The following is a 6000-nucleotide window of genomic DNA, read 5'->3' on the forward strand; positions in this document are numbered from 1 at the left end:
ACAATTACATATTCATTATCGATTTCAGCAAGAAAACATTGATTTCACCCGGAAATCGTCGATTTCATCGTATTTGGGGAGAGAAAAAAGGAAAAAATAAAAAACGATACATACGTAAAGCCGACCTCTGATGTGCAACAGCGGCGCCGTATGCATGGGAGGCTGGCACCAAAGGTATGGGAGGGTGGCTCCGGGGATCCGAAGGGCAGCGATGGCAGCGGCTGACGGAGGTGGAGCGTATGGCGGCAAAAGATTGTAGGTAATCGGAGTGTGTTCGGAGGGAAGAGGGGTCGATCGTATGAAATAGAAAAGAGAAGAGGGACTGAGGGATGTCGCGTAGGGCAAAATAGGAAGACACGCCTCTTTTTCTTTTTCATATACAATCTCATGTCTGAAATATTAAGAGGCTTTTGAAATATTAAGAGACAGAAAATAAGATGCTTACAAACAAATTGAATCTGAATTTTTAAGAGGATGCCTCTTAATTTGCCAATTAAGAGGCAAACAAACAAACCCCTTAATATGGTAATATTATTAAGTCATAATTACACATTCTACTTTAATAAAAAAGTACATTTTATGTAGTGTGGCATTTCCTAAGCTCCCACCCAACTTTGTTCCCATCCACATAAATGATTTTTATTACTGATTTTGACATGTGAAATCTATTAATTCTTTCTCTTAATTTTAACACTCGCCGTAATATAATTGGTAGGAAGATTAGTATAAACAAAAGGTAGAAAGATATTTGATTTCTCTGGAAGAATACTAAATAACACTTAAAAAATAAAATATTTTTATAATAACTTAAGAAAATTTTGAAGGGTAAAATATGTAGAATTTCATTAAGGTTAATTTTTTTTTATTTCACTATATAATATGGCTTTCAAATTCCAATTTTTTATAAACCAACCGACCAAATAATGTACTAAATGGAATTTTTATTCAAGTATATATACAACGTTATGCAATTATATAGTATCTAAAATTATGCAATTTTTAATAACAAAAATGTTTTATTTTAAATAGTCTATATGTTATAAATTGATTTTAAAATAATCTCTATCTTTGTAAATTAATAAATTATTTGCAAATATTTGATTATCCATTATGATTTGCAATTATTATTAATATCTTTTTATTAACCGTGGTTTTCTAGCAATTATTATTAATATTTTTTTATTAACCGTGGTTTTCATATGTTTAAACTTTAAAAGTACTAAAATATAAACCCGTCATTGGAGAAATAATAAATAATGTAATTAAGGATGAATTGGACATGCCTTTTTTTTTTCTTAGAGTACTGTATCTGTAGAACGTCGCAAGGTGTAGGGACAATCTTTGTAATTTAGACCTCTCCAATAGAAAACGGGGTTTTTGATAACCAGAACGACGGCTAATTAAGATCCAAACACAGGTGAAACCATCGTATTTCATATGTTCAATCGCGTCGACCTCCGCTGCAGATGTGTATTCGCCAATGAAAAAATCTCCAAATTGGCTGGCAATGCCTCACGATGTGATGGTAGATATAATCCAGAGATTGCCTACATTAGAAATTCTCAACAGCGCAAGGAAAGTATGTAGAACTTGGCAGAGAATTTGTAAGGATCCGGCGATGTGGAAGGTCATCCATATGAATACTCTGTATGATGGTGAGGATCTCGAGATTCTGACAAAGCATGCAGTCAATCTCAGCTGTGGGGAATTGATTGATATCAGTATCGAGTACTTTGGCAGCAATGATCTCCTTAGTTACATTGCCCTTCGGTAGGTTTTTTCCCTTCCCCAGCTATATCGCGTCATACTCACGTTGCATGCATAGACACTCTAATTCATGCAACACACTATGCAATTTTGTACAAATTTATCATCTATGTTTCTTTGGTTTTGTGTTATACAGCTAATTTGGTTGCCTCCTAATATTTAGAAAATGGGGACTATAATAGAATTTATTAGGCAGAATATGTATAGGGGTATGATTTACCTTTATAGCAACTTATCGGATGTTTTTTTGGTTTTAATTAGTAGTTTTATATTACTGAAAATATTTTTCTGCTATGTGGCTTAAAATGGTGATTTGTGAACAGCTCAAGCAACTTGAAATGTCTTTCTCTTACGAACTGCTTTCATATGACGGGTAGTGGGTTGAGTCGGGCAGTCAGAAAGCTAGCCCGATTAGAGAAACTTCACATTTCTTTAATTGATATCAATGAGGAAGATATTGAAGTTATTGGAAAAAATTGCTCTCAGCTTAAGTCCTTCGATATGAGCAAACCATTCAGAGGGAGATTCAAATGCGACTATCATGCCTTCGCCATTGCATGCTACATGCCCCAATTAATCCATTTGAAGCTGTTTGATAATGAGATGACAAATGATGGACTCGAGGCCATTCTTTATGGCTGTCCTCACCTTCAATCACTAGATGTGCGTATGTGTGATAACCTTGATCTTGGCGGGAATTTAGGAAAATTGTGCATGGAACGGATTAAAGATTTCAAGCACAGTTCAACACAAAACAGGGGGTTTGATGTTCAAATTTATGACTATGCCGATGTGGATGACTTTTATTAAGGCCATTCATTCCTCTGAAGACGATTTCTGTGAAGAACTCTATGAATATGGCTCCTATTCTGACTAGATTAATTTTTTTGAAGGTGACTTATGTTATTGCTTACACCTTTGTTTTGGTCTTTTGATATATATATATATATATATATATATATATATATATATATATATATATATATATATATATATATATATATATATATATATATATATATATCATCTGTACTCGGGAGCTTTGTCTGAGATATTATTTATTTGATTAAAATTGGTTTAATGTGGGTATGTTTTTGGTATATATCATCTCTATTGTTTTCTAGATATGGGTTTCTTAGGCTTAAGTTAATCCTTTTCAATCATTTTTGTATTTAGTTGTTGGTTGAAAACGTCTATATGGTATTAGATTATAATCCTATGAGAGACCTAACCACCAGACAAAAAAGTGAGCATCCAACTATGACAAAAACAGATGATAACAGTTCTAGTTCTTCTTGACACCTGTGGATCCAAAATCTACCTATTACATATGTCATTCAAATGAAGGTTGTTTTATATTATTTAATTGGGCATCCTAATTGATGGCACATGTGAATGCTGAATGGAGTCCTATTCCCGAATTGACATTGAAACATTGTGCAAAATTGATCTGCCACTATTTTGAAGGTGATGATTCCATCAAGTTGGCTTCTCCCTTCCTAAGTGATTTACATAGCGAGAGATGTAAAAGTAAAAAATGTTGCACACATACACATCATTAATGATTAAAAATATACATTTTGCCCTTTTTATAGAAGCACGAATTTTGGTCCAAATCATCATCTAAGGTGTATTATTTGTTGTAAATAGCTCAAATAATCTGAAACGTCTTTGCCTAAAGGATTGCCATATGTGCTGCTTCAAAATCACAGGCAGGGGGCTAAGGCGGGCAGTCAAAAGAGTATGCCCATAGGAGAAACTTGAGCTTCATAACATCTGCATCAAGACAGAAGACATTTTAGTTATTGGACGGAATTGCCCTCAGCTCAAATCCTTCAAGATGATCACTGTGGTTAGTGAGACATTCAAATGTAACGAATATGCCTTTGCCATTGCAAACAGCATGCCCAAGTTAACCCATTTGGAGCTGATTTATAGTCATGCATATTACAAACGATGAACTTGAAACTATTCTTAATGGATGCCCTCACCTTCAATCCCTAGACCTCCGTAAGTGTCATAACCTTGATCTTGATGGGAATTTAGGAAAATTGTGCATTGAAAGGATCAAAGATTTTAAGCACGAGTCAACAGGAAACTGTGAGTTTGAGTTTCCCAGTCATCTTATTTCTGTAGTATGGAGGACTATAATGACGGTGAAAGAAGGTATTGAACTAATACGTTTGAAAAGGTGAGTTTTTATCTATTTGCTTATAGTTTGGTTAATGTGGAAATGTTTTTGGTTCTTTTAAAGCTACCTTGTCTCCATCACAAAAATTGACAAATCTAGAACAATGTGAATGAAAACAAATATTCTTATATATTTTCATCTCTATCGTATATTTCCAGCCATGCATTTCTATCATTTCTGTATTCATTTATTGGTTGAAATCAAGAAACAAAAACATCTAGCTACATGAGCTACATGCAAATTAAAACTGGTCTGCCACTATTCAAGGATGATGATTTAGCAAAGTTAGTGTCTTCCTTCATAAACATTGATGGTTTTGATTTGATTGAAAAAGATTAATCATAATCAGAGATGTAAACAACCTACAAAAAGAAATGTTGTTGCATATATTTTCCATAAACCCAAAATAAACAATGATATGTTAAACAAATTATATGTAAAATGTCGTATATTTGAGTAAAATTTTGAAATGTTGTAGCATAATCTGTGCTAAACAAAACCTTTGCTACATAAATTAGTAAAAAACAAAGCATTATCACATACATATGCATTAAACCTTATAATTTATTTGGGTCATTCACGAAAAGTGAAGTTTATATATACTAGCCGTTTACCAGCGCTAAGCGACGGGTGCAAATAGTTTCTTTCAACAATTATTTCTATTCGGAAACATGTATGATTGGGTACCCAACTTTAACATGAAGGTAATGAAAAGATAAACACTTAACATTGAAATCTAATTTGCTTTGGACCATATATGTAAGAAAAAGAAAAGTTTGGATCGAAAACCAGGTGTAACACTAGTCAAAATAGGTCAATAGACAATCACATGTGATTATGCCAATCATGTAATGTGATCATGTTATCCTAGTAATGTGGTAAGCGTGTTATGTAGTTCATGATAAATTCTAATACAAATATGAATCTTCTTTATAATACAACTCAAAGTATACATCCATACGATCCCAAAAATATAGAGAATGTTTGAATCTGACTTCGTATGAAGAAGTTATTATAAACCGAACACTATATATCTCTATAATAAAAGGAATTTAAAATAGACTTAGAATTAGCTATTGGAGTCTAAAAGAGAGTTGTAGTACTCGTAAATACCTACGCGTGGATATAAAGAACGTCAAAAACGGAGTTCGTATGCGAAAGTTACGACCTTCCGAAGATTCAGCTTTCAGAAACCCTAAGCTAACTAAACTCACGACTTGAACAAGGGTTTATTCACGACGTGAGGAGTCATTTTGCCACATTTCGGAATCTAGAAGGTGTGACGAGGATGCGAGGGGATAAAATCCAAACTCACGACGTGAACAAGGAGTTTTTCACGACGTGAGGAGTCACATGGTGTAACGTCCGTAGATCCGGACTAGTCAATTAGAGGCAATAGGAGTCGAAAATGACTTTTCGACAAAAGATTATTTAGAATAAATAATCTTAACCAAGTTGTAGAATATGTCACAAGGTTTCCGTACATATAAAGAACGCCGAAATCCGAGTTATAACGAAGAAGTTATGACCCGCCGAAGTTTTGCGACGGAATCGACACGGCACGGAGAAGCGTAAATAGTGAATTTACGATAGAGCGAGATTTAGCCTTAGCGATCTAAACGAAAGTCGTAGAATATGTTAAACTAAGAACATCGATAAAAAGAACGCCCAAATCTGACTTCGTATGAAGAAGTTATGATTTTTCGAAGTTTCGGACTAGCAGTGTACAGCCCGAAATTCGAATATTAGATCCAGCGGTTTTTAGCTGACATGACCTAATGAGAATCGAAGATCTCGTTAAAAGTAGCGTAACGAGAAAAAGATGGGTGAAAACGGACGTCGAATGAAGAAATGAGGATTTGACGGACCAATCCTGTCCCGGCCCGTTGATAATATAAAATTTAAAATCGAGCCAGAACTAGCCGACGGTTTCTAAACAAAAGTTGTAGAGTACGTTCCCACCTTCGCGTGGATATAAAGAACGTCGAAAACGGAGCTCGTATGCGAAAGTTACGAATATTTAAAGTTTATGATCAAATTTG

The 6000-nt window shown here is 34.3% G+C and overlaps 1 pseudogene; it reads left to right on the top strand.

Annotated features, from left to right (window-relative positions):
* The first annotated feature begins 1480 nt into the window (after positions 1-1480).
* LOC145063910 (putative F-box/LRR-repeat protein 23 pseudogene) lies at positions 1481-2577 on the top strand (annotated as a pseudogene).
* Positions 2578-6000: the final 3423 nt, after the last annotated feature.

The sequence above is a fragment of the Lactuca serriola genome, chromosome 7, assembly GCF_051521515.1.
Source record: "Lactuca serriola cultivar US96UC23 chromosome 7, Lser_US96UC23_V15, whole genome shotgun sequence".
Taxonomy (NCBI): domain Eukaryota; kingdom Viridiplantae; phylum Streptophyta; class Magnoliopsida; order Asterales; family Asteraceae; genus Lactuca; species Lactuca serriola.